We start from the raw sequence: 27301 nt of genomic DNA on the forward strand, positions 1-27301 counted from the left end.
GGGTGTCCAGAAGCAAAGCACCTGTCGTGTCAAATCCTAGGCTAAGTTCTCAAGTCCTGTGGTGCTCCCCTCACCCACAGACAGGCACAGGTCATGGCCTGATGACAGAGGCTGTGATGGGAGAAGCAGGGGCGTGGGCACGTGGGGAGCCTGGGCAGGCACGCTCCCCATTCTGGAGCTGAGGTTCTCCCTGTCTCCTGCAGTGCTTTTGTCGACCTGGTCTGTGAGGGCCCTCCCCTGGGCACGTCAGGCCTCCCTCTTAGTGAACACAGACCCTGTGACCCTAGGACTTGGGTTACCCAGAGTCTGGAAGCAGGGCCCTCAGGGGTCAAAGGTACTCAGAGATTAAGATAGCTGAGCCAGCTCCTGGGACCAGCCTCAGTTTCAGCCCCTGTAAAATGGACTTGTTCCTGTGCAGCAGGCACTGGACAAGGTGGTGGGGGCAGTTGGCTGCTCTGAGGTCCGGAATGCAAGAGGAGAGACCTGACTGCTGTTGGCCACTAGAGGGCAGGACCCTCCCGTGTGTTTCCTGCAAAGGACTCGTGAGCAGGACAGCCTGCAAGACAATGGCGAGGCAGGCCCTGGACACAGGCACAAAAGGCTGAATGGCTGCTCGTCCAGTCCAGCAGAAGCTGGAGCACTAATCAGAATTCCACCTGGGCCCTAGACCCCACAAGCCCTCACTGAGCCTTTAGGCTTTCACCTCCTGAGAGGCCAGTCCTGAGTCTGCCCTCCCCTTCTTAGAATATGAGTGGCAGAGGAGCAATTAGAACAGGTCCACCAGCCTCCTCTGTGGACACAGGACAGACTGCCAGCATGGACAAACTCCTGCAAGTCTCCTCTGTGGTCTTCCAGAGCGACACTGAGAAGTGAACTTGCTGAGCTAAATCACCCTCCAAACACTCCCATCGCACACCCAGGATTAGAGGACTGCTGTACTAACACTTGGATAACACCAACACTTGGATAAAACATCTCCTTTCAGTGTGAATTTCTTTCATTACTCATCTTGTCCAGTGTCCAGAAGCAGTATGAACGTGCATGCGAGCTCAGTTGCTCAGTCATTTGTGACTCCATGGACTGTAGCCTGCCAGACTCCTCTATCCATGGGATTTCCTAGGCAAGAATACTGGAGTGGGTTGCCATTTCTTTCTCCAGGGGATCTTCCTGACCCAGGGGTCAAACCTGGATCTCTTGCATCTCCTACATTGGCAGGTGGATTCTTTACCAACTGCACCACCTGGGGAATTCTGAACAGGTGGGGATACTCACCACTATACTGCTGCTGCTGCTGCTAAGTTACTTCAGTCGTGTTTAACTCTGTGTGACTCCATAGATGGCAGCCCACCAGGCTCCCACATCCCTGGGATTCTCTAGGTAAGACCACTGGAGTGGGTTGCCTTTTCCTTCTCCAATGCATAAAAGTGAAAGTGAAAGTGAAGTCACTCAGTCGTGTCTGACTCCTAGCGACCCCATGGACTGCAGCCTACCAGGCTCCTCCATCCATGGGAGTTCCCAGGCAAGAGTACTGGAGTGGGGTGCCACTGCCTTCTCCGCACCTCCGCATCTCATTTGTTACTTACTAATTTATTTCTAGTTTATATTTAAGATATACAGCTTTATATCTTAAAGGCAGGAGCTGTCTGGTAGGACCTCTCCTGAAGCAGTCCCCTGACCCCTGCTCCTTCCGTGGGGCCAGGAGACCTGGAGATGGAGGTCAGTGGCCTGCTGGGCCCTCTCCTCCAGGCTGGACGTGGACTATACCCTGGCCCCGGGTTTCTTCCTGACATCTGACAGCAGGGCTGGCTGGGAGTATAGCTGGCATGGTCCCTGCTCAGGCTCAAACTAGGGGCAAACTGCCTTGCCCCAGAGCAATTCACCTGGAAGAGACTGACCTTTCCTGGACTTCTTATTCTGGATGAACAAATTCCAATTTAGCTCTGGCTTCACTTCCTGCTTCTAGCAAATGGGGTGAAGCAGGACACAGGATGGAAGGTTGAGAGGCAACAGGCAGGCAGGTGCTTTGGCCAGTGGGAAGGTGGGGTCCTGGGAGCCCAGCGTGGATTCCACTGAACTAAGTGCTGGGAGAGGTGGAAGTGCCAAGCTTGGGGCTCTCCTGGGCCTGTCTTGGATGTTTCTCCCAGGCCTCCTTGGGAGCTCAGCGTGCCTCTTCCATGCTTTCCTTCACCCCTTAACAAACAGCACTGAGGATTTGCCCGCCAGTAACCACCAAGAGCCCAGAGAAATAAGAGAGCAAGCCCATTTGATGGGCTGTTGGAAAACCCATTCTCGGGATGCGCCGATCTCTCTTCAACCAAAGGAGACCCCCACCCCCTGATCTGGGGGAGGGTGAGGAGACAGAGAGTGCAGGGGGCAGAGGCTGAATGGGCTTTCTGCCTGGCTGCAGTGCTTTGGGGTTACACTGGAGAGCATCTGAGTGGACAATCTCAGGCAAGTGACTTTTCCTCTGAACTCCTATGTCATCATCTGTAAAGAAGACAGAACACCACCTGCCATATGGGGTTGCGGTGAGAATTGAATGAATCCACACATGGACAGACCACCTAGCACAGGACTACACACATGTGAAAGAGACCACAAGCAATCACTGACCAGACATTGCCCAGCAGTTAGTAGAGGCCCAGTGCTGTCACAGCACAGCCTCAGGCACCTGGGCACATCTGTAAGTCCTCGCTTGTTGCCGTGGATCCTCCCAGCATGTGTGTGCATGACTGTGGGTGTTGTTTGTGTTTTTCCACAGGTAGACAGCCATATCTTGCCACAGATGTGGGTGTGGGCCCCCTGGGGTCATTTCTTCTAGAGAACCAGTGCTCAGAAGGTAACAGGTAGGGGGAAGTCTGAGGAAGGGCTGGTGATAGGATGGAAGGTGGAGTGGACAGGCTGAGCTTAGGGAGAACACAGGGCAGGAAAAAATAGAGATGAGGTTAGTCCACATTGGGTGCAGCGGCTAAGGTCTGTTAAGGTCAGTCCCTGACATCTTCTGCAACCGGGTTACCCCTTAGGAGGGGGTTGGGCTGGGCCCCTCCTTGCCAGCAAGGTTGGCAGCCAGGCAGTCCTGGGGCCTCAGAAAAGCCCAGACTCTGGTGGTGACAGGTGGCCCAGCTGACTTGAGAGCATGACGTGGTCCGTCCGGCTGTGATCTGCCTCCTAGGCCTCCCTGCTGTAAGCTGCCGCTTACATGTGTATGATCTCATTCACCAGCCAGTGGGCTCGACATTCGGTTGTCACTGAGACCAGAATCAGGAGGATCAGTTGCCAGCCAGGATCCTACAGGATAGGTTGGATGAAAGGAGGGCTTGTGTGCAGACACAGGACCTCTGCTTGCTTCTTCACAGCTGCTCACCCGAGGCTCCTCATCTTGGAGTGTATCCTGGAGGCTTATTTTCCTACGGCGGAATAAGTCACAGTCAGTAAAGAGCACTAATCTGGACACCATGTAACCGTGACCAGAACAAGTTTCGTCACTGCAGAAAATTCCCTCCCAGTCACTAGCTCCTACCCAAGAAGTAACTACTACTATGGCCTTCTGACCTCCATCATCAGAAATTAGTTTTGCTGTCCTGCAACAAGTAAATGTAGCCACATAGCATGTTCTTTTTTTATGTCTAGCTTCTTTTAAAAAATATTTATGTATTTATTTGGCTGTGCCATGTTTTAATTGCGGCACATGGGATCTTCAATATTCCTCGTGGTGTGCGGGATTTTTAGTTGTGACATGTGAACTCAGTTGGGAGTGAGATGTGGGATCCAGTTCCCACACCAGAGATCAAACCTGGGCCCTCTGCTTTGGGAGCTCAGAGTCTTAGTGGAGCTAAGATCCAGGTACTGTGGACCACTAGGGTAGTCCTGAAGTTTCTTTTGATCAGCATGAAGTTTTTTAGATTCAGTAGTTTTGCTGTGTCTAACATTTGTTCATTCCTTTTTATTGCTGAGTAGTACTCCATTGTGTAGATATACCACAAGTTATCTATGCTGTTGACAGGCATCTGGGTTGTTTCCAGTTTGTCTATTATGAATAGAGCTGCTCTGAATATTCTTGTGCAAGTATCTGTGTGTGGGTGTGTTTTTATTTCTCTTGGGTAAATTTAACCGTAGAATGGAGAAACTGGATCACAGGGTAAATGTGTGTTTAGCTTGATAGGAAACTGGCGATAGCAGTGGATGCGAATTCCACTTCTTCATCTTGGAGGCTTCTCTGCTCGAGATGCTTGGTTGCCTCAAGGAGACCACCCCATTTCCCTTCTATAAGTGAGCCTGGCTTCTAGAGGTGGCAGCGTCCTCTGGGAACCCAGAGTCCTGCTGCAGTGGAGGATCTGGCTGATGTGGGAGCCAGCAGATGAGAAGGGAGCTCACATGTGGGAAGCACCACCTACAAGCTGGGCACCACACAAGGCTTTTACTTGCCTGCTTTGACTTAATCCTCTGGTTGCTGGGGTCTCGCCAAGAATGGTGCACAGACGTTTACTACCTGCAGAGAGCCTGTCCCTACCTGCTAAGGTTGCCTGTCTCCAGCAGTGCCTCCTGGCTGCCATATTGAGTCTTTTAGAGGGCCCAGTACAAAGGCACTGGGAGGGTCTGCAGAGCATCTCCCTCTCCCCAGCCTGCAAGAGGAAAAGCCAGGCTCTGGGAGAGAAGGGACAAGTAGACCCTGATTTCCTGCTCCCAGCTCAGGAGAGGAAATCAGGCCTCCTTCTTTGGAGATAGGCCCTTTCTAGGACCCCGTTTCATTGAACCAACCAGGACTTCACTCAGCTGGGAGCGTTTCTGGGTTGGCCATTTAGTAGATCTGTGTGGGCACCTCGGTCCCACCTGTGCAGGCACACAGCCAGCATCAGTGAGAGGAGGAATGCGTGAGTGATTTAGTCTGACTCTGCCACTTGGAAAGCTCCTTATCTGAAATAGTCACAATCGTGTTCACAACCCAATCCTAGATCTTAGAGCTGAAAAGAACCTCTAGGCATCTTTGAGTGTGTTGATCTACTTTCAACAGCCCAAATGTTACTAGCCACATTTGAAGAATAAAGTCACTGATATCAGGAAGTTAAAAGTAACTGTCTCAGTTTTGTGCTCCAGAACTGACTGAAGACAGTGGAGAACAGAAACCAGAGGCCTTAGGAGCAAGACCCAACAGGAATGAAGACCACACATCTCAGGAATCATAAAGTAAGTAATGAGAAAATTAGAATTCAATTGGCTACACTTCATTTTTGTACAAAGCTTCTGAGTAGAGCAGGGTCCACTGGAATTTTCTCTGATGTTGTGTGTATTATGCAGAAATCTCTTTTCACCCAAATCTACCCAGTGCTGACTAGCCAGAAACCAAGTTGGGGGCCTAGAAGTGGCACCATAACATCTGGCTGGAAGCCCAGTCAGGTAAGCAAGACTCTTGTTTATCAGGGAGATTAAGCTTCCCTGTTGCTGTAACAGGTATCAAACAAACATAGTAAATGTCCCTGTTAACGTTTTATAGATTGACACCCATATCCTAATAGTTATTGAATGTAAGCCATATATTAATTTTAAAAAAGGGGGAGTGGGAAATGGCAGCGTGGGAAGAGAACAAGGAGTGCAATGGAAGGCTTGGGACAGGAGGGAGCTCTGGTCCCCAGTTATGGCAAGCAGGTGGGGGTGGAGAGCAGACGGGGCATCAGAAGGATGCAGGCCACCCTTGCCCAAGTCCAGCAGATGGCTTTGGGGAGAGGCTGGGAGGGTCCCATGTCATGTCTCCCTTTACTTTTTCCTCTCCTGGTGGGCTTGCCCTCCTAATTCCCTTCCAAGGGCCCAGTGACCATTATCTTTCATGAACCTCCCACCTCTGATCCTCCAGGAGGCCACAACAGGCTTGGAGAATGTTCTATGGCTGAGTTGGCCCTAATCTCTATTCCCCTCTGGCTCCTAGGCTGTAAGCAGCCAAATACAGGAGCCCTCGGCCAGCATAGTGAGCCTTGGTGTCCTGCTTCCAAATGCCAGCTCCTCAGCCCCAACGTGGACCCCCAGGTCTTGGAATTGGTCTCGCTGGGGTGAAGCCTGGGTGACTGCTTCTTTTTCATGTGATATACAGAACAAGTTGGTAGAGGACCACAGGGAATGAAGACTAAATGTCCCATCAAAGACATACGCATTAGATAAAAGTACATATGAGTGTTTCTGTATTTACATATATACGTATGTTGTGTTTTATATATATTTATATATACTTTTAATATGTATGACCGATGGGACATTTATTATATATTTTAATTTACATGTTATACATTACACATTTCAAATCACACATACATATTCCTATACATTTAGTATTTCATTTTGTTTTATTATATGTTTTCATAGATCATATGTTATATTGTGCCTGTGCTAAGTCACTTCAGTTGTGTCCAACTCTTTGCAACCCTATGAATGGTAGCCCACCAGGCTCCTCTGTCCATGGATTTTCCAGGCAAGAATACTGGAGTGGGTTGCCATGCCTTCCTCCAGGGGATCTTCCCAACCCAGGGGTCAAACCAGCATCTCTTCTGTCTCCTGCATTGGCAGGCAGGTTTTTTACCACTAGTGCCACCTGGGAAGCCCCATATGTTACATTACTAATTAATAATTAGGAATATTTCTAATACATTTATTACATAATATATATACTGTTAACAAAGAGGACTGAAAACAGACGTCCACAGATGGACTTATACATGAATGTTCATAACTGTGTTATTCATAATAGCTCTAAATTGGAAAGGATGCAAATCAACAAAGGGATGGATAGACAAATTGTGGCCTATCTGCACAATAGAATACTATACAGTAAGAAAAAGGAATGAGCTACTGTTACATGTAACAATGTGGAGGAACCTCAGAATCATTATGCTGTATGAGACTACCAACTATATAATTCCATTTATATAAAATTCTAGAAAATGCAGTCTAACCTGTAGCAACAAATGCACATCAGTGGCTGCCTGGGGATACTGGCAGAGGGAGGGCTGGATTACAAAGAGATGTGAAGAAACTTTTGTGGGTGAGGAGAATATTTGTTTTCTTTGTTGTCATGATTTCTACATATATTCATATGTCAAAACTAATTGAATTATTAAACATGTAGTTATACTTCATCAATGTAAAAAAAGAAGCATTCTTAATCTCATTCCTTTTTAAAACAATGCTATTATTTTTAATATGATATATTTATTTAATATTGTTAAAATAATAATTTAATACTGTTTTGTGAGGACCAAAGTGATGATACTCCATTGATAAAATGAAAATTATTTAATGTTTTTAATTATTTTTATTTTACTTTTTAAAAAAAAAGATATATGGTGCTTTTAAAATTAACTGATTTATTTGGCCGCATAGCATGTGGGATCTTAGTTCCCTGACCAGGGACTAGATCTGTGTCCCCTGCAGTGGAAGTGCTGAGTCTTAATCACTGGGCTGCCATAGAAGTCTCTGAAAAGTATTTTAAAGTAGTATTTATCTTATCATTACTTCTTCCTTTAAAAATTTTTATGTATTGTATATGTTTATAATGCATGTCATATTTTACTAGATAGACTACTATGTATGTGTAAAATAATGATTTAAACATAAACATAGTGGAGGGTGTATGCTCAAAACTTCACTGATGCAGATAAGATGTTTGGAAGAATGGCCCCCCACTCCAGTACTTTTGCCTAGAAAATCCCATGGACGGAGGAACCTGGTGGGCTGTAGTCCATGGGGTCGCTGGGAGTCAGACACGACTGAGCGACTTCACTTTCACTTTTCACTTTCATGCAATGGAGAAGGAAATGGCAACCCACTCCAGTGTTCTTGCCTGGAGAATCCCAGGGACAGAGGAGCCTAGTGGGCTGCCGTCTATGGGGTCGCACAGAGTCGGACACAACTAAAGTGATGCAGCAGCAGCAGCAGCAGCAGAATAGAGGTGCTGAATCTTCATTCCTTGGGCATTCTGTGTGATTAAAATAATGGTATTTAACCTGAAATAAAGGAGCAGTTGACCATCAGAGGAAAAAAGGAATAATCTTCTGATACATGTAACAACATGATGAATCTCAAAAACAGACACAAAAGGGTATTACTCTATGATGAAATTTTTTAAGAAACAGACAACACTAACTATGGAGATAGAAATTAGATCAGTAGTTGCCTGTGGGCAGGGGAATCACTGGAAGAGGACAGAAGGAACTTTCTGAGTGATGGAACTCTATGTATCTTGATTGTGGTGGTGGTTGCCTCTGTCAATACTCAGAGACTACACACTTATAAAATGGGTGCATTTTATTGTATGCACGTTATACTCTCCCCAGGAAAAGAATATTGCAAAAAGCCTCATTGTGCAGATCAAGGAAAGCACCTTTTGTCCTTGGTACCAGTCACTGCAAACTTTAATCATTCAACTTTTAAATTGAGATAGTATTCACAAGGGCTTCCCTGGTGGCTCAGTCGGTAAAGAATTCACCTGCCAATGAAGGAAATGTGAGTTCTATCCTTGGGTCAGGAAGATCCCCTGGAGAAGGAAATGGCAACCCACTCCAATATTCTTGCCTGGGAAATTCCATGGACAGAGGAGCCTGGAGGCTACAGTCCAAGGGGGTGCAAGGGTCAAACGTGACTTAGTGACTAAACCACCACCACCATTACTCACATACCTAAAATTCACCCTTTTAAATAAAGTTTACAGTTCAGTAGTTTTTAGTATATCATGAAATTATGCAACCATCACTAAATTTTTAGCATTTCACCACCCCAAAGATAAATGCCATCTTTGTTTTCCCTGCATTACTGAGTGTCCTTGGTCGCCTATTCTGTGCCCTTAAGCTCTTGTTAGCAGATAAGTTGAAGAGGCAAAAGGTTTAGGGAAGCTGCATGGCCCAATAATATAAAATTGACAACATTGTGCTAATTCATTTTTTCCCCTACATGAATTGGGGAAAGAGGGCAGTGGAGGTACAGAGGGATCCCAGGGCTTGTGACACTCAAGGATGGAAATGGGGTCAGGGAGCCTGTGGTCTTCCCAAGGTAGGTGACTGGGGAAAAGCAAGCTTAGTGCCTTAGGTAGACAGAGAAGGAAGTGGGAAAATCTTGGGAGGCCTCCTGGAAGAGGTGGCTTTGGACTATGCCAATTATTTCTCAAAATTCTGTTCTGCTTAGTTGGCAAAGAGTATTTATGAACCTTATGCTCTTGGATTCTTAGAAGCCAGCAAGATAGGTGTCTTTATTTGCATTTTTATAGAGATGAGGAAATTGAGGCCCAGAGAGATGAAGGGTCCCATATAGGACGTATTATTGGGGAATTTCCCTGGCAGTCCAGTGGTTAGGACTCCATGCTTCCACTGCTGGGGACCTGAGATCAATTGCTGGTTGGAGAACTAGGATCCTGCAAGTCACATGGCACCGCCAAAAATGAATAAATAAAACTCAATTAAAATTTAAAATAGTACATCTCATAAGCAGTGACTCAATCTGAACTTGACCCCCAATTGTGGGGAGAGAGAATCTTTTTAGGTGAAGTGGGCAAGGAAGACTTCTCTAAGGAGACCGCCTTCTTAAAAAATACTGGAACAATGAGATGGTACCAACCATGTGAAGGGCTGTGTATGAGGGGTGGGATGGAGAGTAACCCAGGCAGTGGGAACAGAGTGTGCAAGGGTCCTGAGGTGGGAAGGGCCTTGGCATACTTTAGGGATGGAAAGGTACAGGTGAACTGCAACAAGCAAGACAGGTGAGTAGTCCTGGTGAGTTTGTAGGATGACCAGAGCCAGTTTCAGAGGCCAAAGTATGTCTTTTGACTTTTTCAAAGTGCAATAGGAAGCCAGGGGAGGCTTTTGAGTAGTGGTGTGCCATGATCAGAAGTCAGTTTCCTCCAGCTCCTCTAGCACTGACTCTGTGAATAACTACCATCCGAATTTCCAAGCAGCAGAGGGGTTGAGGAGCTGGCCCACCTAGTTTGTGTTCTAGCTCTGCCTCTCACTGAGTGATCTGGAAGCTCCCATTTTGTTCTTTGTCCTTAAGAGAATGCCACGACCTATGCTGGGGGATGTTGCAAAGAGTCAAGATTTCCTGTATGTTCACACATGCCCACACCTACACAAGGCCCTGCACAAGCCAGACTTTTTTTTTTTTTTTCATTTATTCATTTTTGGCTGTGTTGGGTCTCTGTCGCTGCTTGTGGACTGTATCTAGTGGCGGAAGACTCAGGATTTGTGGCACAGGGGCTCAGTTGCTCCAGTGACATGTGTGTTTCTCACAGACCAAGGATGGAACTTGTGTCCCTTGCATTGGCAGGTGGACTCTTAACTACCAGACCACCAGGGAAGTCCCACGTCAGATTCCTAAATGCTGTTCCTCGTGGCTCTCTGCTCTTCCTGTTCCTCAGGGGTCATGAAGGTGAGCAGCGGAGAGAGGCTGGAGTCAATAAGGAACCTCACTTCTGAGTTTTAAAATATTTGGATAAATGGCAAGATAGCACATGTACTGGTTGGGAAAATGAAATATTATGAAATATTTGATCTGTTTAAATGAATTCATAGGTTTAATGTAACCCTATGCAAAATCTCAATGTTTTGCAAATATCAGCAATAGCTGATATTTACTGAGTATATATATGAATATATATGTTATACACACACATATTATGTTAAACACACACACACACACACACACACACACACACTATGTGCTAGGCATCATGTAGCTTGTGAGGCATACGTTACTTTTATTCCCATTTTATAGACCAAGACCCTAAGGCCTGGGAGTCATAAGCAACTTGCCAAGGTCACAGGACTGGTGAGTGTTGAAGCTGGATGATCCTGTCTCCAAAGTGAGCACTCTTAATTCCTGTATGATGATCCTAGAATGTGTATGGATTTATACCATTCTGTATATCAAGTGGTAAGTCTGAATGAAAGAAGACCCTATGAGGGGGGATTCTAGCCCTGCCAGATGCGAGAACCTATTTTAAAGAGCCAGTATTTAACTCCACATGGTATTTCCTTAAACCAAAGTCTATGAAAGGAAATGGAGAATTCAGAAGTAGACCAACCAAAATCAATAGCCTAGCATGAAAGTAGATTTTACTAAGCAAAGGATAAGGGAAGAATTATTTAATAAGTGGTGATTGCATGAAGAACTGGTGATGACGGTGGTTACTTAAAATCCATATTTTACTCCCACACAGCAAAATAAACTTGCCATGGATAACCACCAAAGAATTAAAAATAAAATTTTAGAAAACTAGCAGAATGCAGACTATCAGATGGATGGAATAAAGCTCACTTTGTCAGCACTGAAGCAATTTTAAAAAAAATCAAAAAGGACCAGAATGGCAGATTGAATAAAACAAAAAAGAACAATGGACTGGGAAATATTTGAATCACTGATGACAGAGGAGTAGCATCTGCAACATAAAAATTTCTTATTCAAAATTAGAAGAGGTTCAAGTCCCCAAAAGACAAATGGGTATGAATAGATCATTTACAGAAAGGGAAATTTAGGTAGTAAATGCATGGAAAAACATTTTAAAGTCACCTAAGAAATACTGAAGTAACCTTGAACTACCAGTAGACACTGCTAAAAGAGGAGAGAAGATGGCATCCAATACTTAGAAATGTGTATTGAACTCTTTACATTTGTTCTTGGCAGGTGCAGAATGAGTTGGGGCTGCTGTTTGGAAAGCTCTGTGGCACTGTGGGCTAAGATAATCCTGCTGTTCCTTAACCTTCCACCTGGTTATTCAACTGCCAGGAGTTTGTCTAAGTGCTGAACTAAGAGATATATTAGCAAACAATTATCAGGGACCAAAATAGGCAATATTAGGAGACAGAGTGAATGGATGACGATAATTGCACACATGAAAAATAATTGTGAACAAAACAAAAATGTTAGTGATGATAGCAAACACAAAAGAGGATGTGTGGTTGCAACTATGTAAAGACTTGCATATAGGTGGAAGGTTTCATGTTTGAAAAGTTGCATTTTGTAGTAGTATTATGGATACTACTTCGTTCTTTTTGCTTTTCTTCCTGGTTGTCATATTGTCTCTTCAGTGGCATTAAAAAAAAAAAAATCTAGATTCAAATCTAGCCAGTGGTGTGACTTTGAGCAACATTGTCTGTGAAGTAGGGTAATATTTCCCAGCGCAGTGGCTGAGGTCATTGGGAAGTGACTTGAGCCGCATTCGGCACCCTAGACCTCCTTCTTGCTGTGGGGGCGCCTCTTCCTTTTTGAAAGACAGGAATCATCAGAGCCCTGTCAGAGACCTCCTCCCAGGGCCCGGGAATCCGGGCACTCCAGGGTTTCCGTGGTGCAGGGAACTCTACAAAGCAGGTGGGGATCCGGGTGTCTCACTGGCACCTGCCCTCGCTGGGGAAGGGGCGAGCTCGGGGAACACAATCGCCTGTGTGCACCTCGGGTTTCGGGGCCGGCTTGTAGCCACCTTCGAACTTCTGTCCCAGCCCGGGGCCCCCTGCTCTCCCGCCGGAATTCGGCAGCCGTCTTGTGCCCCCTCGCTGGGGCCCCCGAGCGACAGGAAAACTAGGATTTACAGGGTGCCTCCTGCGGAAGCCCGGAGACACCCGGTGCGCCGGGGGCCCAGGGTCTGACTTCGCAGACAGGGGGCACTTGGGTGCTTTCCAGATCTCACGGGAAGGTCCCCGACGTGGGCCTGGCGGACGGACGCAGCCCTCTCCCGCGGCGACACGCGCCGATCTAGCATCCAGTTGTCGCTCTGTCCGTTCCTCCGCTAATGCCATCTTGCCGGAGGCGGTCACATGCAGACGACAGCATCGCGCTTCACCTCGGACGCCAAAAACGATACCAGGACGCCACCAAGTTCGCTGGACTCCGTCCTCAACCCGAGGTGAGGCGCAGGGGCTCTTCCCTCGTGGGTCGGAGCAGGGACTCGGTTGGCGCTGGGTCCCTGGGGCGCGCCTTCCCGTCGGGGCCAGTCCGCGCCAGCCTGCAACGCCGTCGGAGATGGGGACGCAGCCGTTAGCTCTGCGCCACGGCCTCGAGGTGTCAGCTGTAAGTTGTGGGCTGGGGGCATGAGGGGCCGGGGCGGCTGCCGCCGCGGGTCCCCCAGGACCCCCGTCTGCTGCCGCCTCGTCTCCCGTACTGACCCAGCTGGGCCGGAAGACGATCGAGCTAGCCCGGAGAGGCCCGGCAGGGGGGCGCCACGCGCGCCGCGCGAGGGGCGCGGGCTGCCGGGAGGAGCGCGGAATGGGGGGGGGGGGGCGCGGGCGCATGCGCCCTGCGCCCGTGCCATATTGGAATGAGTCGGAGCGCGGAGCGCCGCCGCCGCCGCCGCCTCCGCCGGAGCGCGGGTGGAGGGGGGCGGGGAGAGCTGCCGGCCGCCCCGCTCCGCGGAGCCCAGCAGGAAGGAGGGCGCGAGCGGGCAAGCGCGGGCGGCGCGAGCGGAAAAAGCTTCCGCGCGGGGGGACGAAAAGAAGGAAAGAAAGAAAGAAAACGAGCGCGAGAAGGGAAAAGCAAGCGATTGAGCGAGGGCGCGCGCGAAAACTCCCGGCAGGTAAAAAAGCGGGGCCGCCGGCTGGGCCTTCCCGCGCGGCGGCCTGAAGGGGCGGCGGCAGCGCCGGGGCGGTGGACCGCGCGGCGGCCCCCTCGAGGCGGCCGCGCAACTTTGCCAACGAAAATCCACCGGGAGCCGGAGGGCGGCGGGCGCGCGGGCTGAGGCGCCAACGGGCGGCGGCGGCACGTTGGGGGCGGGGGCGGGGCGCGGGGGTGGCGGGGGGGGGGAGCGCGGCGGCCGCGCGCGGCCTGGCGCGGCCCCGCGCGGCTGCCGGCCGGGCGGTAGGAGCGCGCCTGGGCGCCTCGCTGAGGCGGCGGCGGCCGGCAGTCCCGGGCGGACTCGCGCGGCGCGCGGCAACCCCAGGGCGTGAAAGGAAAGTGGCCCGGCGGCGGTACCGCGGGCGCCCAAGTTCCCCGGCGCGCTGGGCCCCTGGCGCGCCCCTCCCCGCGCGTCCCGCGCTCCCGCCCGCCGAGCCCCCGCGGACCCGCCCCCCGGGCTCGCTCCGGGCCCGGGGCGCGAACCCGCAGCAGGACCCGGGGACGCGCCGCCCGCGCGGTGATCTGAACTTCCCTGGGCCGAAGCGGCCGCGGCGCGATGGCTGAGCGTCTAGCGGCCGCCGCAACCGGTTGCTTCGGGCCAGCGTATCGGAGTGTGCCGGGCCTCCCCAGCGCCGATCGAGCGGGCCGTGGGCTCGCCGGGAACGCGCTGCCCGACCCCAGGCGGACCTGCCGCTCCAGAGGTCCGTGACCGTTTCGATTTCTGTTCTTAAAGTCTCGTTTTGGACCCTGAAAAGGAGACTGGAGAGGCGAGCCGAGTGTCCTGAGAAGGCAGGCCTGCTTTGTGGGGAGCAGAAACGCCTTGTGAGAACGGAGATACATTCCCGCGGAAAGGATGTATGTTAAGTTTTTCACAAAATGTCAGCTGCTCACTGGGGTCTAAAACTGAGCCGTAAAGGACAGGTCACCTGCACGTCTTGTTATACACCGGCAGTGGGGTAGGACACCCTTGCCAAGGACAGGCTTTTTATTTAGTGGGGGATATTCCCAGCGGGTCTCTCAAAGCCATGCGGGTGGACTGCCCCGAGCGAGGTTTCGTGAGCCCTACTTAGTCCTGAGAACCAAGAAACCATCAAAAAGATTGGAAAGGTAATAAGATGGATTTTATCAAACCCTGCAATGCCTTCTTCTCTGGAACCACATTTTTAAGATGTCACACTTGATTGCATCGCAAGTAAAATGCCTGAAAACGTACTTGTTCGTTTGTCGACTGTCTTGAGATGAGGAAGGAAGATGAGTGTACTCTTGAGTACACTTTGGGGCCTGTTGGCCTGGTATTTTAAGGTATGTAGAATCTTTCTAGGCCACAGGTAGATTCGGAGTTGAGATTTGTTTACAATGTCAGAAAAGTAACGGCTTGGTGGAAACGGGAGTGGCCCCAGATCAGGAAACAATTTTGTTACTACTGTTGTTATTGACTACTGCCTTATCTTGGGTAAGTTTCTTTACAGATTTGTTTTTGTTTCTTTGCAAAATTAGTGGATGAATAGATGATCATTGTGCGTCCTTTCAGTTCTGAAATTTGGTGACTTTCTAAAGAGAAAGATTAAAAAAATTTAGGTTTGTACTTCGAAAGGTTCTACAAAGAAGTGCTCACTCACAACCTGCATCTCTATTAAAATACATTCAGAAAAAAATACCTTGAGAGTTGTATCTTGGATGATTTTATATAACATTGTCTGGAAAGATAGTTACAAATGCATTTTAATATGTTTTAAAATTGTATATTTATTCATTTATTTATTGAAGCCTAATTTATAATAAGATCTCAATTTATGTACATAGAGTTCAGTGACTTTTTCATATGTATATGCACTGGTAGCTACACTCAGATCAAGATATAGAGCATTTTTAGCTTCCCAAAGGGCTCTTTGTACATTTCTCCTTTTCAGTTAACACTTTCCCTCCCCCAGGGTGACACTGTACTGACTTCTATCACCACTGGTGAGTTTTGCTTTACAGCACAACCCTTTTTGGGGTGAATGGGGGTAATATTAGTAAACTGAAAAACAACACATCTGTTAACTGGAGTTAGGGTCATGGTCATTTTCTCCATGATCCTCATGCTTTTTATAACAATTTTTACGTTTTTATACTATTTAAAATGACTAAAATTTCGGACCTGGGAGACCTCTTAGTCAGAAGGTCACTTTTTAGTTGAGGCAGTACTGTGCACGTTGGGATCTGTGGTTCCGGGAGTCCTTGTGAACATGGGCCCTGTATCAATCTGCTACTTCCCGTTTTTGGAATGCAGATATATTTGCAGACAGTAGGTTTAAAGGATGAATCATGAACTTTAGCCACAAGTCAGGTTTAAGTGTCAGTAGATGAATCAGTTCCTTAAAGCCTAGAATTTGCTGAGAAAATTAAATGAAAATTGATTTTTTAAAAGTTCATTGAATTAAAGAATGTGGGCATAAAGCTTTAACAACCTTTTAAATGACAGCAGTTAACTTGATTTATATATGCAAGATATTCCCCTGGTTTGTCAGATCATTAAAACTCTAGCAGTGAAAGCAAAAACAAAAGATAACTAAAAATTATGTCAGGTGGTTTTTAATTTTTGTTTGGTTTTTGCTTTTTGTGTTAGACCTAGGAAGTTGGGCCTTTTATGTTTCCCACTAAAGCAAGAACTTCAGCAATTTACTTATCTTTCCCAAATGCCTTTTACTATATTCTTGTACCCTTTCTTATTTCTGTTGCTAAAGGAGAGGAGGTAGAGGTTGTAACTGAATTCTTGTTAGTTCTCAGGAAGGTCTGTGTTTTTTACTGCAAGGCTGTAGCAAGTTGAGAACTAAGTCCTGTGGTAGGGATGCATAGGGCATAGTCCACGAAGTTCAAAGGTTTTATTTTGTGAGATGATTCTGCTGAATAATTCTGTTTTTCTGTGACTGAGTCAGACAGTTGTCCAAAAACTAAGCTGAATTTGCTACCCTAAGATTCATAGCATCATTAGCAAAGAAAGTAATTTATCACTTAGTTATTATTGATCCACCCTTTTTTCTCCTTTCTTCCTTCCTCCCTCCCTTTTTTTGGTGGCTCTTTTTAGATTTCTTGGCTTTTGCACTATCAGATATTTAACTTAAAATTTGTTAAATTTTTGAGCGATGTAACTAAAGAGGTACAAAATGAGAAAACATTAAAGTGAATTCCGTCTTTGCTATTTATTGTTCTGCAAACTCTGATTTTTCTCTTTAAAAGTGCTTTTCTTGCCTATAATCTTGCTGCTTCTCTAGGGTACTTTTGCTTTCACAGTGGTAACTAGACTGGTCTTTACTATAGAATGATGATGTAGAAGCTGCTGTCTTTTGACTCTCTGAAGTCTGTAGAAAAGCTGAATTGTCCAAACTTCATTGGCCTTTTTATTATGACTTCATGTCAGTGAAGTGAAGTTGCTCAGTCGTGTCTGACTCTTTGCGACCCCCATGGACTGTAACCTACCAGGCTCCGTGGTCCATGGGATTTTCCAGGCAAGAATACTGGAGTGGGCTGCCGTTTCCTTCTCCAGGGGATCTTCCCAACCCAGGGATCGAACCCAGGTCTCCTGCATTGCAGACAGACGCTTTACCGTCTGAGCCACTAGGGAAGCCTGACTTGCTGTCATGTTCACATTAAATAAAGGAATACATCCAGAAAGCAGAAGACGTAAGGCAGACACTGTAAATTCTAAATATTTTTTATTAAAGCTTTTCTCTCTTGTAAATTCTTAAAACTTTTCTTTCTGGAATTATTTGACTGTTACCCAATGCTTCAGAATAATTTAAGTGAGAATGAAAAGACATGTAATCAGTAAATGGTATAACTTTCTTATGGGAGAGTACTTTTATTTCTGTAAATAGACTTTATTTCTAACTAGAATGTTTTGTAATTGAAAAAAATATTTCTTTTTGTACATAGTTGTTAAATGGGTGAAGCTCTCTGGGGATTTTGGTTACCTGGAAGATTTTGAACCATTAGACTTCAGGGAGTGGGATTTTGGTATGACTCTATACTTCTTCAAATGGAATTGGCAAATAATTAAACATTGGAAAATATTTAAAATAGAAAGGATGTGGTCAGGTTGTTACAAGTTCATTTTTAAGCTTTACAGAGGTGGGAGAGAGGATAAGAAGGCAGGTTATTAAAAGAAAAATTATGACTTTCCTGTAGAGGTTTTAACACATTTGATTGTAAACCTTTGCCTGTTGCTCAAAGGTACCTAAAGATTTGTAATTATTTTCTAGTCTCTTTTACTTAAGAGGATGTTTATAAATTTATTCAGCTCTCTGTATTTTTAAAATATTTTATATACATATATATCTTCATTTTTACTTATTTGGCTGCACTGAGTCTTAGTTTGGGCATGTGTACTCATAATTGTGGCATGTGGGATCTAGTTCTTTGACCAGAGATGGAACCCGGACCTCCTGCATTGGGAGTGGAGTCTTAGCCAAAGACTGCCAGGGAAGACTGCCTCTCTTTGTCTTTAGATCATTGCTCAGGGACATCATTAAAAAAATGTTGTCTATATATTATCCTAAAGGTATTAGGTCCCTGCTGACTTCATGGTTTGATGGTTGAGTAACTTCAGAGCCAAGCACTGTGGATAAATACTGCATGGTGGCATTTCTAACATGGTGTATGTCCTGCATGCAGGTTCCTTTCTGACTTTTTTACGTAATCTGGAGAAAGGTTAATTACTAGACTGATTTGGGGTGGATCGGGCAGTTGACAGTTACCTGCTTGGTCTGGGAAAGTTAGTTCTGGGATGAGATGACATTTGGAGAGGGTCTTAGATGAGAGATGGAGGGTGGTTTGTCAGCAGTTACAAGTACAGGATGATTGTTTCTGGAATGACAACATGAGAGGACTGAGAAATTTAGTAATCATTAAAATACCTGAAGAATTTTTCCTGCTGAAAAATTAAGTTTAACGTGTTAACCAGCAAGTACTTCGATTTGAATTCCAAATTACTATATTTTTCCAGAATAGTTTTTATTTGATGTGGCTGCTATGTAATATTTGCTCAGTGGTAAGGCCACCTGTGAGTTATCACTAATTTTCCATGTTAATTTCATGTTCATTCGGTATCCAAACTAGTGCTTTCTTGTCTCAGTTTTTGCTAGTGTTCTTTCTTGTTTGAAAAAACAAGAATTTTCTTGTTTTTGAAAAAAATGTTTTTTCATGTTTCTTGAAAAAACATGCATTTTCCGTTTTAAACATAGTGTATGTTACTTTGGAATCATAATTTTAAGCCACTTTGGCTTATTTTTACTCATATCATTATAAAATAACCTTGGGGTGATCAATGATTACACAGATGCACTGACTATATCATTTCTAGAACACAGTAATTAATAAGGAAGCAAACTTACATTAATTTAAAAATACTTAATTTTGTAAGTTGTGATAAAATATACACAACATAAAATTTGCCATTTTAATGGGTACAATTAAGTGGCATTAAGAACATTCACAGTGTTGTGCAGTGATCACCACTGTCCATTTTGGCAACTTTTTCATCTTCCCAAACTGAAAGTCTGTATTATTGACAATAATTCCCCATTCCTGCCTCCCTGCAGCCCCTGGTGACCAGCGTTCTGCTTCTGCCTCTGTGAATTTGACCGTCTGGCTATCTCATATAGGTGGAATTTTACAGTATCTGTCTTCTTGTGAGTGGTTTATTTCATTGTAGCGTAGTGTCCTCAAGGGTCATCTGTGTTGTAATACATGTATCAGAATTTCCTTTTGACAAAATACATTTCCACAGCAGGTAAAATAGGTCCTGGAACCCTGTATATGAGGGCTTGTTACCTCCTTTGGAGGAACTTGGTAGGTGCCAGCAGAACTGTGAGAACCAGGTACCTTTTCCTTAGATATAGTTCTGACATACATGGTTATTGGAACGAGAGGGATGGAAGCAGAATATGATGACAGGGAAAGTGTAAAGCAAAGGTTGCTAGTCTTGGATTTCATTTGGATGAGGACAGAGCTTTGTGGGTCTTCGTATACCCCCTTACTGTGTAGTCACTGATGTTCACAGTGTTGGTCTGAGTCAAGTGTTTGGTCCAGAACAGTTAACCAAAAGAGTTTATGCATTCTAAAGTTGTAAATAAGCCTTTGAGTATCTGAGAGGCATGATTATTCTGTGACTCATTCCCTAGCTGTTTTGGTTAGTTGAGGTTTTAACTGTATTTCAGTCTCATTTCTGTATTAATGGAAAACTAATTGAGTATTTAAAAGAGGTTTAATAGTTTACATAATAATGATACCACATAATTAATGCTCTATATTTTATGTTTTAGCTTTATTGTATTACTGTACCTCTGGATTTGAGAAATACAGATGTCCAGTCATAGAAAGCAAGTTGGGCACAGAGTATGAGTTGAGCAGTTAGCCCTTTCAGAATAGCTAAACAACTGAGCAGCTAAACAACAGCCAACACATGTAAGTGTTTTTTAACACACATGTACACCTGTGGCTGATTTATATCAATGTATGGCAAAAACCACCACAATATCATAGAGTAATTAGCCTCCAATTAAAATAAATTAAAAAATTATTGTTTTCTTTACTGTTATTACAATTTTTAATTGACGTGTAGTTGATTTGTTGTGTTAGTTTCACGTGTACAGCAAAGTGATTCAGCTGTATGTGTGTATGTGTATATTCCTTTGCAGATTCTTTTCCGTCATAGGTTATTATAAGATACTGAATATAGTTCCTGGGGCTATATACGTCTTTACTGTTATTTTTGATTCCTGTATTAGTAAACATGGGGTGACTTTCCTGAATACTGTTTGTTCCAGGGTGGTGGGGGGACACTTTAGAGCATCTTTTCATCACCCCTCCTCCCCAACTTGCTTCCTGACAAGGAGTGCTTTTGACTATCTTTGTGACAGTGAATGTTATGAAGCCTGATTTTTTTTTTTTTTGGTGCTTTAAATAACTGCTCAGTTCTTAAGAAAATCAGAGTGATTAGTTGTTTTCTAGAGTTACACTGTTAGACATAATTTTCTTTAAAAAAACAATAGGTAGCTGTTTTTTCCAGGAATGTAGTTTCCTTTTGATTACTTTTTGTTTTTATTATTGAGCAAAATGGGCAGGAGTAGGTGATCTAGTAGCTAAACCTAGAAATATGAAAAACTTTGGGTATTTTGTTGTTATCATTTATGGGCTTTCCTGATAGCTCAGTGAAGCCTGCCAGTACAGGAGGCATGGGTTTGATCCCTGGGTATGAAGATTCCCTGGAGAGGAAAATGGCAACCCCACTCCAGTATTCTTGCCTGGGAAATCCCATGCATAGAGGAAACTGGTGGGCTACGGTCCACGCGGTTGCAAAAGAGTTAGCCACAATTTAGCAACGAAGACAACAACAACATGGTCGTTTATGATCGGGGAATTGTGACCCCATGGACTACAGACCCTAGGCTTCCCTGTCCTTTACTATCTCCTGAAGTTAGCTCAGACTCATGTCCATTGAGTCGATGATGCCATCCAACCATCTCATCTTCTTTCACTCCCTTCTTCTCCTGCCCTCAACCTTTCCCAGCATCAGGGTCTTTTCCAATGAGTCGGCTCTTGGCATCAGGTAACCAAAGTATTGGAGCTTCAGCATCAGTCCTTCCAATGAATATTCAGGGTTGATTTCTTTTAGGATTGACTGGTTTGTTCTCCTTGCTGTCCCAGGGATTGAATCCAGGTCTTGTGCATTATAGGCAGATTCTTTACTGTCTGACCCACCAGGGAAGGGCTTCTTTATTTTTGGCTGTGCTGGTCTTTGTTGGTGTGTAGGCTTTTCTCTAGTTGCAGTGTGCAGGCTCTAGGGTATTGGGCTTTAGTAGTTGCGGCACGTAGGCTCAGTTGCTCTGCAGCACGTGGGATCTTCCCTGATCAGGGATTGAACCCGAGTCTCCTGCATTGGCAGGTGAACCCTTTACCACTGAGCCACCAGGGAAGCCCGAGCATTTCTTAATGTAGGGCTGATGTTCATTACTTTAATTTTGTTTCCATTTTGAAGTTGATTTTAATCCTCAGTCATGGTTCATATTTGCATTTGAAATGTACGAAAGTTTTTATTATTATTAATACAAGTAATACCACATGCAGACTGGCAAACAGAATCTGCTGTTTGGCGTTACCTGCATCTGGTTTTCCTTAAGGGTTCCTGGGTGAACTGAGAGAAACTTTAAATGACTCTGCTGCCAGTAGTAGCTGTGACAGGGGACGCAGAGAGCTGGAGGGGCTCTTCTGGCCTTGCCTTGTAGGGTGGCTCTCCCTTCTTGCAGTGAATGCTTGAGGGCTCCAGGACTTTTGCAGCCCTGTCCAGGGCTTTGAGGCACAACAGGATTCTGAAAACAGTCTCCTCCCCGCCCACCCCTTGACCTTTACCCTGATTTTGGCTTCCTATTAACTTTGAGAGGAGCTCTTTTGAAAGCAGCTATACTACTGAAATCTCAGGTTCTGTGGTAGTATTCTTTTTCCACAAGCTCTTTGAGAGGCTTCCCTACTCTCCCTGTCTCATCTTTGACCTTACTTTGACCTCCTTTTCCTCTCAAAGAGTTTCAGCCCCTTTGGGCCTGGACCCATTGTCCAATCTTTTGTTTGCTTCCTGGCCAGTACCCTCTACCCTGGTTCCTTTGCCCTTCTGCAGCTTCTGCTCTCTGGAGCACCACCCCATCAGTCCAGCCTGTGCCCCGTTTGCTGTGGACACACCGCCTGGAATTCAGGGTCTCCTCTTGAAGGGGCCCTATTTGTGGCTGGTTCCACACAGTATTAACTTGAGGCAGACCTTTTTCTTTTTGCCTTCTGTGACCTTTGCAGCTCCTCTGTTGTTCCTCTGTTTGCACCTCCCTTGGGGGATCCCCCCACCTTTCCACTTCATCTAGCCTGTGTGCCCCCCTAAACCTTTCTACTGAGCTTCAGGTCCATATATCCTGTCTCTCTGGGCCTGTCCAGTTTGGAGTTCCGCTGGCCCTTTAATCTACAGGTCCCAAACAATTCCTTAGTCTGCCTTAAAGCTACTCCTCTAGCCGACTCATCTGCCTAGGTCTCTTTTTTTTTACCTTCCTTCTTGGTGATGGTGTCCAGTTTTTCTCCTGACAGCTTTTTTTCTCCCCACAGCTTTCCTGTGGAACTGAGCCTTCTTATTGAAAATTACCAACCTTTGACTTAAGAATGTGCTGTTCTGACTTCTTGGTTTTCAGACATTTTTATAAGCTATGGGGCCCTTTGTTAAGTGAAATCTTTCCAGGAGGCCCAGTATGTAAAATAAGAAAAGACTGGAGTTCTGGTGGAAGGGGAATGAAGGGCCAGCATCCTGTCCTGCCACTTAGGCCTCCCCATGCTGCCCTCCTCCTCCTCCGAGGCAGAGCTGGTGTCTGGTTCTCGGCCTCTCTAAGTGGAACTCCCTGCAGTTAGTTGCTCAGGACTGCCTGAGGGTACTCTGCTTGTCCAAAAACCGCTTTATCTGCGCTGCACCCCGCCTCTTTCTCATTGGTTTTATTTTGTGACTGGTAAGTATAAAATTAATGCTGTGATGAAACTTGCCAAGGAAAAGCAGTGCCACTTTGGAAAGTGAAACTAGGTGGTAAAAAGAGCCAGCTCCTTTAAATGCTGAAAACCTCAGAAATGCCCAGGGGTTCCTTTCAACTTCTACAGAAGTGTTATTGACTCTTATCTTTCTCTAAAGCTGCTCTTCTACAACATGAACATGCAAGTAAACTTAGTTTAGTTTTACTGTTTTTGTTTTGTTCATTTGCCAGTATAGCAGGTTTGTTCAACATATATAACCAAAATGTTAACCATTTGCAGTTAAAAATGTGTTCTGTTGCCTCCAAATGGTTGTCCATCCCCTTTACCCCACCCTTCTCTGATCCATCTGACACACTGTGGACAGATAGCTCTTTCTAAACAAACTTGATTTTATCACATAAATTTATCCCGCTGCCAGCAGGGTAAAGTCCAGGCTCCTCAGGAATGTGCACAGAATCCTTGAGCTTGTCTGGTCACCTGCCCAGCCCAGCCCCCTCTCACACGTGCCCTCCCTCCAGCATTGGCCAGACCCTGGTCCTCCCCACATCCTCTTCTCCGCATGTCCAGTGTGTCCTCCACTAACATACGGCTCCTCAAATGTCAGTCTGGCATATACCAATCTGATACTTCTGGCCCTATTTGACTACTGTAATTATTCTTTTAATATTTTAAAAATTTACTTCAAATTTGGACTTTTTAACTGAAATTTTATAAAGCATTATTACATTTTAGAAATAAAAATAATGAAATACAAGTAATAATAAATTAATCATTTTATTAAAATACATTCCTTCAGTAAGTTTCTCTGTCTCTTTTCTTTTTGGCTGCACCACGCAGCTTATGGGGGCTCAGTTCCCCGACCAGGGATTGACTCTGGATCCTGGCAGTGAAAACCCAAAACCATAATTACTAGGCCACCAGGGTTCTCCGAAAGTTCCCAACTAAACCTTTTGTACTTAAAACTTTTAAAAACTGTGTACTTCTTAATAGATGATATTAAGGAATTTTTTTTTTTTTTAGGTATGATAATGACATTGTGACTATATATGAGAATGTCCTTTTTCTTGGGAGAATCAAACTGAAGAGTTAAAGGTGAGGTATCATGATGTTTCAGCACTTTTAAATGGCTCATAAAATATGTATATGTGTAATACGTGCACATATATATGGAAATATATATGCAAATACATATGCACATATATATGGAAAAATACAGCAAATCAGGAAAATTTTAATAACTTTTGAATCTAAGTGGAGAGAATTTGGAATTTTTTCAAAATCTCTGTGTTTGAAAATTTCGATAAAAGCTTGTCTTGGTTTAAGTATAAAAATGGCTTCAAAAGCTGCAAAAAAAGATTAACCCCAGTACACAGTGGGTAACACACATGCATACACACACACACATACATACATACATACATACATACATACATATACACGGAGAGCACAGACCCATTTGTTGAAGTGACATTTAGACTACTGTGTTTTCAATGTTGTGGGAAAACCAAATGCTAGTGAAGGGTTTTCTAAATAACTTTTAAAATTGAGGTACAATTGATATATACAGCATTACATTAGTTTTAAGTATACAACTGATCATTTGATATTTGTATATATTGTAAAATGATCACAGTATGTCTAGTTAACATCTGTCACCATATCTAGTTACAAAATTTTTTTCTTATGACTTTTAGATACACTCTGATGACTTTTAGATACTTTCAAATGTGCAATATAATATTAACTATAGTCATTGTGCTATACATTACATCTCCATGACTTACAACTACAAGTTTGTACCTTTGAAGTTCCTAACAAATCGTGTGTAAGCAATACCTGTGAAGTAGCAGTTGCATATTTTCTATGTTAACTCTTTTTTTCTCCATTCTACCTTAATGATGCTATATAAATTCTTTAAAAGAAAGTCTTCAGCAGCCCCTAAATTTTCTCACGTTCCAGCAGGGGTTTTGTTGTGTCTAGGGGACGACACTAAGGAGATTTCTTGTTTGTCCTGTAAGACTCAAGTTTCCTGTGGAGTTTTCCTTCCTGGACGCCTCCAAGCCAGGTTAACTACCCTTTGCCCTGGGCATTCAGCCTTCTGCATATTCTCCTCTTGTGAATGTTATAAATGTAATTACTTGTTCAGTGTCTGTACCAGATTGAGAGCTGACTGTGAGAGACCTTGTTATTCCTCATTGGTACCCTGGATACAACATAGCAGAGTAGACAGTAGATAAATTATAGCTGAGGAAAGGCATGGAGGCAAAACTGCAGCAGCACCATTTGTAGCTTTGTTTCTACTCCAAAATGTATTATATTCTAAACAAAAGCTATGATGTTTAATCAGATCTGATCTAGTGACTCCTTGGTTTAAAGCCTGCCATTGGCTTTCTATAGCAATTACAATAAAATCCAAACTTCTCTTGTGGTCTGTAATACCCTTTGCAATTTGTTCCTTGCCCACCTCTGCCACTTTTCTGCCTGCTTTTCCGCAATCCGCTATGCATCTTTTCTGTCCCTCCAAGTACAGCAAAGTTTGTTACATTTAGTTCCTTTTCATCAGAGGGGTTAGCTCAGTCACGAACCCTTCCCTCAACATCCTTACCTCCACTCCCCTGGCTTTCCTGTCTCTTTACTGCTTGCTTTTCTTCATGGTGCTTATCACTTAATGAAATTATCTTACTTTCAGTTCACTTTAATACTTAAATTAAAAAATTTAATTTATCATTGACTGCTTTAAAGTCACAAGGTAGAGAACATTAAAACCTACTCCAGGACTGTTTCTCCTTGTTGTTCCTTGTGAGAAAACCAAACAGGGCACTAATGCACTGTTCTTGTGTTTACTGTTGTCAACTCCGTGAAGATAGGAACCAGTTCCTTTAATCAGCATGGCATCCCTGTACTAAGAATGGTGCATAGCAAATATATGTATGTTGAGTGGAGGTGTGAATAAACAACCAGCTTGTAAATGATCTAAGAAAAAAAGTTTTTTTTTTTAAACTCCAGAGATTTGGGGGCAGTGTTATAGTTTAGTTCTGCCTGTTCTGAATTTTTTTATAAGAAGTCAATACTTTGTCATATTTTGCTGCCTGGAGTGCCTGTTTATTTTTCTAGGTGAGCGTAATTCCTTTTTTCTTCAACTTCTTTTTTTTTTTTTTTAAATCACATTAACTTATAACTTCACTTTTTTGAGGATAACTGCTCATCTTTAGATCTTCAACAAACGCATTCCTTTTCTTAAAAAATAATTTTATTTATTTTTGACTGTGCTGGGTCTTCATTGCTGCTTGGGACTTTTCTTTAGTTGTGATGAGCAGGGGGCTACTCTCTAGTTGTTGTACTTGGACTTCTCATTCCGGTGGCTTCTCTTTTTGTAGAGATCAGGTTCTGTGGTGTGCCTGTGTGTATGCTCAGTCGCTTCAGTTGTGTCTGGCTCTTTGCAACCCTATGGATTGTGGCCTGCCAGGCTCCTCTGTCCGTGGGATTCTCCTGCAAGAATTCTGGAGTGGGTTCCCATTCCCTTCTCCAGGAGATCTTCCCTGACCCAGGGATCAAAGCTGCATCTCCTATGTCTCCTGCATTGGCAGGTGGGTTGTCAACCACTTAGCCACCAGGGAAGCCCTTACAAATGCATTTCTATTAGTAAACATCAAATTGAAGGGCATTAGCTCCAGTCATTTGCTCTTCTTTTCATGAAAGTAGTTCCAAAGAGGCAGTTACCAGTCTGGTTTTTTATGGGCATGGGACAGGGCAATTCTACTTCCTTTGCCCTCATGTTCCTCGTGAGAACCTGTTATTTGCAGGTGTATGAGGCCCAGGTTGATCTGCAGAATAAAATCCAGTGAATCCACTGTCCTCCCACCATTGTTAATTGAATCGACGTTCTTACTGTGGTGGGAGTGCAGATGAAGATGTATCTGGATGGGAATGGGGGTCCCTGAGAACAGGGGAGGCATCCACAGAAGGGAAATAGGGTTGACCAGACTTAGACTTTGCCTCTAATCCCTCCCACCCCCTCCTCAGTCCTGTTTGGAAATGGAAAAGTTTTGGAAATTTTGAAGCTATGGAAGAAAAGAAGCCCTCTAGTTCTTAATTAAAAATTTTTTTAAACAAATTTTTAAATTAAAAGTTTCTTTGTTGTTGTTTAATATATTTTGTTTGATATATTTTGATATATTTTGTCCTGCTTCCATGCACA

At 44.6% G+C, this 27301-nt stretch overlaps 1 protein-coding gene across 8 annotated transcripts in view; it reads left to right on the top strand.

The window, feature by feature from the left end:
• Window positions 1-12631: 12631 nt before the first annotated feature.
• SFMBT1 (Scm like with four mbt domains 1) overlaps window positions 12632-27301 on the top strand; it is a 115800-nt gene continuing 101130 nt past the window's right edge. Inside the window, exons 1-3 of one of the 8 annotated variants that reach the window (XM_070360572.1) lie at window positions 13437-13534; window positions 14306-14427; window positions 24124-24195. The gene's annotated coding sequence lies outside the window, so the exon portion shown is untranslated. Of the gene's footprint in view, window positions 12869-13396; window positions 13535-14305; window positions 14428-14463; window positions 14680-14855; window positions 14875-24123; window positions 24196-27301 lie in introns of those variants that run through there. The other 7 variants (XM_070360573.1, XM_070360570.1, XM_070360576.1 and 4 more) reach the window with 7 other exon arrangements.

The sequence above is a fragment of the Bos mutus genome, chromosome 22 (assembly GCF_027580195.1).
Source record: "Bos mutus isolate GX-2022 chromosome 22, NWIPB_WYAK_1.1, whole genome shotgun sequence".
Lineage (NCBI taxonomy): Eukaryota > Metazoa > Chordata > Mammalia > Artiodactyla > Bovidae > Bos > Bos mutus.